Source organism: Artemia sp. Qi Xiang Cuo, chromosome 13, assembly GCF_049724085.1.
Source record: "Artemia sp. Qi Xiang Cuo chromosome 13, ASM4972408v1, whole genome shotgun sequence".
NCBI lineage: Eukaryota > Metazoa > Arthropoda > Branchiopoda > Anostraca > Artemiidae > Artemia > Artemia sp. Qi Xiang Cuo.
The window spans coordinates 8871544-8880444 of record NC_142806.1 but is presented as its reverse complement, the minus strand read 5'-3'; positions in this window follow the sequence as shown (position 1 = coordinate 8880444).

Here is an 8901-nt window from a genome sequence, read left to right as displayed (position 1 = left end):
ATAGGGAGTATTCCGACATCAAATATCATGCCCCAACCTCTTTAGTTTTGGCTGTTTTGATGATTACTTTAAAAAAAATTTCTCGGAAAAAGATTTTTTCAAAAAGAAAGTACAGAACTGGATCGAACCAATATAGGAAGAAATAAAGTCAAATAGTTTTCCAAGCGGAAAACTGGCACAAATCACAATCAATAAATAAGTATAACCTAAAACGAATTGAAATTACAATAAATAATCGATTCGAGCCAAAACCGAGCAGAAACGAAAATGATTGGGGCTGAAACCCATCATCACTTCTAAGGAACAGCACATAATTTGCATTTAGTGGGGCCGAAGAGTAGTACCTATAGTACTAGTAGCAGTAAAAGTAAGTTTCCTTTCGGTCAGCTGAACATCCCCCTCATCAAGCCCTGAAAGTTTCAACTTAATACCATAAACCGTTACTATGTAATTGCCGAAATGCCCTTTTGATAACATGTATGCCCATAATATGCATTAATATAGTTTGACTTCCCCTAAACCTTTCCTAAGACTGTCACCCTTAAAACTCTTAGCCTTTGTATTTGTTGGAATAGGTGTAGTAGTTGGAGCAGTAGTTGTATTAGTGGTAGTAGTAGCGTCCACACACTGCCTGTTGGTCAATTGATCTTCTTCCTAAGCATTCCCAGAAAGTTCCGACTTGATGCCCTTAGTCATTCCTTAGCTAAGCCCTTTTGACGACCTGCATGCAGATAACGTGTTTTGATTTAGATCAACACTCCCCTCACTATTCTCTGAAAGCATCACCTTAATGTCTTTGTCCTTTTTGAGCATCAAAGGTGAAACATGCCCCCTTTCCAATACCACATACCATATATAAACAATGGGTAAATTACAGCCCTCGGGGCAAGGAGTTACAGAGGGCTCTGGGGGATTACATTTTCAGAGACATAGTTGTTGGACTTTTCAACTATGTTGAACAAAATGGCTCTCTCAATATTTTGATTATATGTGTTTGCAGAAAAAAGGGCCGTGGGAGGAGAACTGATTGCCCTTCGATCACTTTTGATTCCTTAAATGGGCACTAGAATTTTTAATTTCCTATTAAATGAGGTCCTTCCAAAGTTTCTACGGCAGTATCTTCTATACGAAGTACCTTGGTGAAAAAAAACATTCTTTACGGTGTTCCCTTGACCTTGGTTACCTTTTGGTCAGTTCAACCCCCCCCCCCCCCACAACAAGCCCAGTAAGTTTCAACTTCATATTTCAAGCCGTTCCTACGGTAATGCTCATAAGCCCTTTTGACACTCTACACGACCACATCGCGTTTTGACTCTAATCAACTACCTTTTTAACATTCCCTGAAATTGTCACCTTCATACCCTGAACCTTAGTGGTAGTAGTAGTAACATTAGTAGTGGTAGGAGTACTAGTAGTAGTGGTAGTAGGACTAAATTTAGTACTAACAGTAGTAGCACTAAGGGTAGTAGCAATAGTTGTATGCCTATATTGCCTTTTGATCAGTTGAATATCTCACTCATCAAGCGCAGGAAATTTCAATTTAATAAAATTAGCCGTTGCTATGATGTTGTCGATATAATCTTTTGATAACCTGTATACCCATAGTTTGTTAAAATTAGGTTCAACTTCTCCCTCGGCCTTTCCTAAAATTTTCACCTTAATACTCTCAGCCTTAACAGTGGTTGCAATAGAGGCAGTACTTGGATTAGTAATAGTAGTTCTGTAGTATCATAGCAGTAGAAGTAATTTTGCACTGCTAGTAACAGTAACAGCAGTAGCAGTAGTTTTAGAAGCAGCAGTAAAATGCGAATACTTCCTTTTGGCCAGTTGAACATCTCCCTCATAACGCCTTGGAAGTTTCAGCTTGATGTGGTAAGCCGTTCCTAAGATATTGCTGATACGCCCTATGAGAATTTGTATGCACATAGTATCTTTTGATTTAGTCAAACTTTCTCATCTACATTTCCTTAAAATTTCACCTCAATATCCTTAGCCTTAGTTGCAGTCTCTACGGAAACAATAGATTTAGTAGCAGTATTGGTAGCGTTAGTAGAAGTTCTAGCGTGAAAATATTTCTTTTATTTGATCAACTGACCATCCCCCCTCATCATTCCCTGAAAGTTTCAACTTACTACCCATAGTCATTGCTCAGTGCGTCCTTTTGACAACACGTCTGAACATAATGTGTTTTGATATACTGCAATACTCTCCACAGTATTCTCTGAAAGCTTCATCTGAATGTCATGGTCTCTTTGAATGCTAAAGGTCAAACATGGCCTCTTTTCCACCAACAAATACTATAGGTAAACAACGGGGAATTGAATAACTTACTGCCCTTGCCCAGAGGGTGAGGAGGGGGTTGACATCCCCAGAGCATAGGTTTTGGACTTTTCAACTATTCTGAACAAAATGCATGTTTAAAAATTACGACTGGATACGTTTGGGGAATCGATAGGCGTAGAAGGGGGTTGGTTGACTTCCAATCATTTTTTACTCTTAAAAAGGGCACAAAAGCTTTCAATTTACAATCGAATCAGCTCTTTCCAAAGTTTCTACGAAAGCTCCTTCTGTACGAAGTGCCTCGGTGAATAAAAATAATACATTATGCCTACATCACTCTTTACTTCGCCAGCACTATTGCTCTGCCTATGATACTGCTGACGAGTAGCTCTTGGTTTCTGTCAGAAGTAGATTACTTAGTAAGATGATACTCTTTAGACTTAGAGATACCTTAGATAATGTTTTAAGAGAGGAACAGTGTGGTTTTAGGAAATGGAGATGATGTGTCTAAAATAGATTTCACTCTTAGAATAATAGTTGAGAAGTACCTGAGCTATCAGACCCCATACTTTAGTCCTTGGTCCTATAGATTATGCACAAGCGTTTGATTCTGCCGATAGAACAGCCTTAGTGAAAAATCTATCCTTGTTTTGTATTCTTAGTAAATACATTAAAGTGATTTTAACTGTGTACGAAAATAACATTGCTGGGGTTAAGCTAGGAAAATAGGTTTAGTAGCTGGTTTGCTATTGAATCAGGAGTCAAGCGGGGTTTCGTTTTATTACCATTTATATGGATCATCTTGAAAAACTTTGTCTGAAGGGCAGAGGCTATGGGAGAGCACCGAATAAAACACTAATAAAACACTCCTAGATTCAGATTTTGCTGTTGATTTAAGTATCCTACATGAAAATGTTAGCGAAATGAATGAGTTTTTGGAGGTTTGAGAGTTCAGGGTTCAAGAATAGGTTTTAAAATTAACATTAAGTAAAATAAGTCACCAAGATTGGAAATAAGTGAAGGTGAAGAGGTAAAGTTGGGTAACGAGAAAATTGATCAAGGTGCACAGCTTTACCTACCTACAGTAACGACAATGATCGATTATAGGTCTGAAGTGTCAGAGCTCCGAAAGACGGGGAAGGATTTTTAGATGCTTTTCAGAGACTTTGCTGCGGATTGTTTTTTATACACGTCTTTTTTAACCGTGTTTCAAACAGAAACCTGCACGAAAATGTGGCTCAATCCAATTTCCTAGAGCCATTACGTGAGAAAAGTTGAGATGGCTAAGATACGTTCTGTGGATGAAGGATCAGAGATGGCCAAATTTTGTCCTTGTCAGCCAACAATATAGGGCAGACCGAAAAGCAAGTTGTCCCTAAATGGGGTGGGTGAAGGTCGTAAAGAAATAATTAAGGGAAATTGGATCGCCCTGGGAGAATTTAAAGGAGTCTTTGAATAGATTGGGATGGAGGAGAAGCGTACATAGCTGTGTTGGCCTCAGGCGGTTTGATACTGCAGTGAGTTATTAGCAGCAGTAAGTAAAAGTTTAAGTTCAAATAAAGATAAGCAGTAATAGTAGTAGCATTGTGATTTTGCAATACTTTCTAGTGCTGAGAAAAACAAAGGAGCGTTCGATCCCATAGAATCATATTGCAATTTGAAAAAAAAAAACATAGATTCTATAATCCCCCACAAGTAATTTAAATTATACAACCGTCTTTTGAATGCTTTTCAAGGCGCATATTCCAAGTTTAACGCAGAGATTTGACGTTTTTTTGACTGTCATACCTAAGAAATATTCTGCGTGTTTTGCTCTTATTTTGCTGATTGTGTTAAACGTAGCCTTTCTTCTTGATTTATAAGCTGAATTATAAATTTCGTAAAAATTTTGCCCTAATAAACTGATCTGTTCGATTTTACAAATTCCTTTGACAGTTGTGCGACGATTTAGGTTATAATTTCACTAAGAACAACACAAATTGTTTTTTCATAGTTTTGATGGACAGAATAGAATATTCTGTGTTAGTTTTCCGTGGATCGCTTGACATCCAACTCTGATTATTTTGAATAAGAATCACAATGATTTGATTCATGCAATTCGACGCTTTTTGACTGTGTTTTTCAGATAGCTAAGATTTTGTAAAACTGTTAAAATAAACTTGTTTTAAATACATTAAAATAACATTTAAGACTTGAATTTAGACATTTTAGAGCTAAATTTAAATTTTTTAGATTAAAATGGTTTTTAGATACATGAAATTATTTTTCACCAATAAAATGACAAGATTTTGTATTAAATGAATAAGAAATTAATCTAAAAGATAAGAAAGTATGGTTTTTAATTATTATGTTTACCCAAGTTTAAATTTATATAATTAATAGCCTTATTCAGATAGATTATTGTCTCCATGCTATTAAGAAAGGCAAAACTAAAGGCAAAAATGTGTGTTGGCACATCTAAACAGAACAACATAAAATGGATAAAAGAATAACTTGTTGGCATTCATTCTTTTTTATTTGACAACAAATAAGGATAAACAAAATTTTAAATATTTAAAAGTTAAATATTTAGTTAAAAGTTAAAAGTTAAAAAAAGTTAAATATTTAACTCATAAAATTCGAGTAAATACTGCAGAGAATGAAACAAAGAATACAATAAAATATAAAACAAGCTTGCAGTTAAACAAAGTTGTATTTGTTTAATGACAAAGATACAGAATCGATTAACAGTCAGCTCAATTTAGTCATCAGGTTCAGACAGATTAAAATACATGAAAGTCTAAAGCAAGCCTGACATGAATAAATAATGGAAAATGATTTTCAATTAGAGGGGTCAATCTATAAAAATTTAAGAGGGGCGAAATATATTTCCATAGTCTAGGGATCGGGGGCAAACTTGTGGGTTTTCCGATTTTTTTCAATGAAAATACGAAAAACATTTTTTTTTATGGAGACACTCATAAAAATATTTTTTAAAAGTCTGATGGGTGGAGGGGAGCAAAAAATATAGTGGAGCAATTACTCCCTTAGATAAATTAATTTTATTTTTTTTTACCAAGTTTTGACAGCAAATTCAATTCTATATTTTAATGCGCCCATAAGATCGTATAAAAGAAAAACAGTAAAATAAACCAACAACAAAAATACAGAAACAAGAAGCAGAAAAAGTAAGTTGTATTATTTATAAGATTACATTTAACTATCTATATTAACTGCTTATTTAGAAGATTACATTTGAAGTAACTTCAACATTTTTGATAGTCAAAGACAATGAAACTGCATTAGCTTCAAATCAAGAGAATAATTTGGCATTGATTTTGGAGATTTTATATCATCTTATTCAAATTGAAAGGCGTATTTTACTTCATTATATCATTATACCATCGTATCATAATAATACAGAGGAGGTAAAACAAGCTTTTCAAATTTTCAATGGGAATAAGTTTTGTCGGATTAAGTAAGAGAATTTTATTAATTACAATATATAGATCTATTAGTACATCTTTACTTTGGTACATTTCAAGTATGAAAATGTTCGCTATATAAGACAAGGTTTCGTATATTTAGAACTAGAGCCACGGAAACACTCCCCCGAACTCTCGTGGTGTAAACACATCTTAGCAAGTGTTTCCAGTAAATAAAAACCTACTAGGATCTTTCTAACTCATCTCAATGGAATCTATGAGACGAAAATGAGGGAATTTATTCTCATTTGAAAAAAATTATTAGATATACCTTACCATTTTGAACAGGACGACATCAGCTGTAAATACTCTTAAGCTTTATATACTGCAAAAGAAAATCTTTTCGTGCATTATCATTTAAAAGAGGATTGTTTTTTTCGTTGTATTTTTGTTGAAGCAATTGAAAAGAAAACAAAATTCCCCTCCTAGACTTTGAAGGATACTCTTCAGCCCTTCCCCAAGGCTCGTGTCCAGGATACATTCTAGGACCACTGGGTCGATACGATCACCCCTGGGAAAAGAAAATAACCACGCATCCATGATCTTTCTTCTTGCAAAAAATACCAAATTCCAAATTTTTGCAGATAAGAGGTTGAAACCACTACAGTAAGGTTCTCCTCTACTCTGAATCTGATGGTGTGAATTTCGTTAAGAATCTATGATTTTTAGGGGATATTTCCCTTTTTTTTCGAAAATAAGGCAAATTTTCTAAGGCTCGTAAGTTTTGATGGGTAAAACTAACATTGATGAATGTTATATATTTAAAAACAGCATAAAAATAAAATTCTTTTGATTTATCTATTGGTATCAAAAGGCAGTTCTAGTAGTTTACTTTATTTTTCGATCTGACGCTGTTTCTTAGGAGTTATTGGTTATTGTATTTCTTAGTACCGGATGTGATCGTCTCTTACTTGATTGCAAGCTACCGCTACAACCCAGATTATTATTAACCATACGTCGTCCTTTAATGTAAAATGAACTATATCGATCCTTTATGTAAACTACCGCTGCAACCCAGATTACAAAAAGGAAAAAGCCTACTGTTTTTTTCTTTGGAGTAGTAAAAAATCGATATCAAAAATCAGGCAGGATACCAAGTCCAATATAATGCAATGGTTTGATATTCTAATGATCGTCTCATTATATGACCAACATAAAGTTCTAAAATAATACAAATAAATACCCTTGTGCTGGTGTAGTGGTAGAAATCGTGCCTACCAATCGAGGGTTCCTAAGTTTAAGCCCACACGGCACAAGGGAAGTTATATTCAATAATATTAATTTTTTCAATTCACTTCCCTTCACAGCGCAATTTACCTATTGCTTACACGCAGAATGTGTCAATAGGAAAGAGGGAATGAAACAGTCGTGGTGCGACAAGTCGCTCTTACTATAGAGTTCGTTACCCCGAACTGTTTGATTATCCTTTATGTAATTTCCGGTCTGATCTAATCTGTTATCGGTCTGATCTCTTTTCTGCTCTCGGTCTGATCTGATCTGTTCTTTTTTCGATGTGAAATTACAAATAGGAAAAAGCCTGTGGCTTTTTCTTAATTGGAATAGTAAGAGACGACCTGGCTAAAACCTACGATTATTACGTCATTAATCAATCTTTAACATGAAATATACAGAATGTTTAACCCCATTAATTTCCTTTATAATAAGCCATTGAACAACTCTCTACGATGTTCCAGTGCCAAGCTATCTTTTGAAAAGAAAAAAATATGCCGTTTAGGCAGAATGCTGCAGTCGCTGCCAGTTTTCTTGATTTTCAAGCAAATATATTTTCCTTGCTGTTCAAGATAAGGTTAGAAAGTTTCCTATATAGGGGTTTCGGAAAAAGTGGTTCTAATGGTGTGCTTTTTATTTTGGTCTGACTCTATTTTTAAGAGTTATGGGTTATTATACTTCTTAACACTGAACTTGATCGTCTCCTACTAGATTTCTAGCTACCGCTGCAACCCAGAACAAACAAACGAAAAAATAAACATGAATCCTTAACCTTTCTTCTGACAAAAAGTACAAAATTCCACATTTTTGCAGATTGTAGCTTGAAAGCTCTGTATTCAGGTTCTCTGATGCGCTGAATCTGATTGATTGATTTTCATTAAGATTCTACAAATTTTAGGGGCTATTTTCCCTTTTTTTGAAAATAAGGGAAATTTTCACAGGAGCAATGGAAGAGCTGTTCCTATGGGGGAGGCAACTGAGTCAGTTATCCCAGGTGCCGTTGCTCATTGGAGAGAGGGGCGCTGCGATTGGTGGATTGCCCACTTTGATTCAATTTTTCACTTTAATTTGACTGTTTTTGATTATATTCGAGTCCAGAGAGGGAAACTGTAATTCATTTTTCCCCGGGTGCCACCAACTCTGCGAACGGCTCTGCATGATGCTTCCTATATTTTTTAGTTGAACTCATTGCTGAAAATTGTTTGTGGCGGAAATTCCAGACACGTTTCCGATGTCTTGAAGATAATTGTGGGCAGGAACGTTTAAGTAAAGAAAGTGTTTCCACGAAGTAACGATAATCTGTTACTAACAACTAAATTTCTCAAGCAAAATGAAATTTGTAAAGTAAATTTGAGTCAGATGTAGAAAATTGGATGTAGAAACGAAACTTTTACTCTCCTCATCTAATAAACAATTTAGAACGAATTGTATGTTTTAAAATCTCATGATTTATTCATTTTACTTATTTGTATGTTGTAAATACTGCTTTAAACCTTTGATTATCATAAGGTTTTTAACTCGATTTTTCTTTAATATTTTGTAGCAAACACACCAGCTAATTAGTTCTGAGACTACACTAGAAAATATACGGTTAAACAGACAAAAAAGAAAATAAAGAAATTTTGACAAAGTACCCAAGAAGATTAAAAAAACGATAAAAAACTGAAAATCATAGAGAATGAAAACAGTGAGAGAGAGGACAAAAATATGAGAAAAATACAAAATAAAACATAATTATTTAAAAAAAAAATTTTTCTTATTAATCCCAGCTTAGTTTTTTTAGTTATTTTTTCGTTTTTTCTCCCATATTTGGATTTCTCTACTTTTGATTTTCTTTTTATTGGTCTTCCTTCTTCTAAAACTGAAAACGGTATAACGGAAGTTGTCGTCAAAATATTGGTATCTTTTCTATGCTATTCACTGGCTA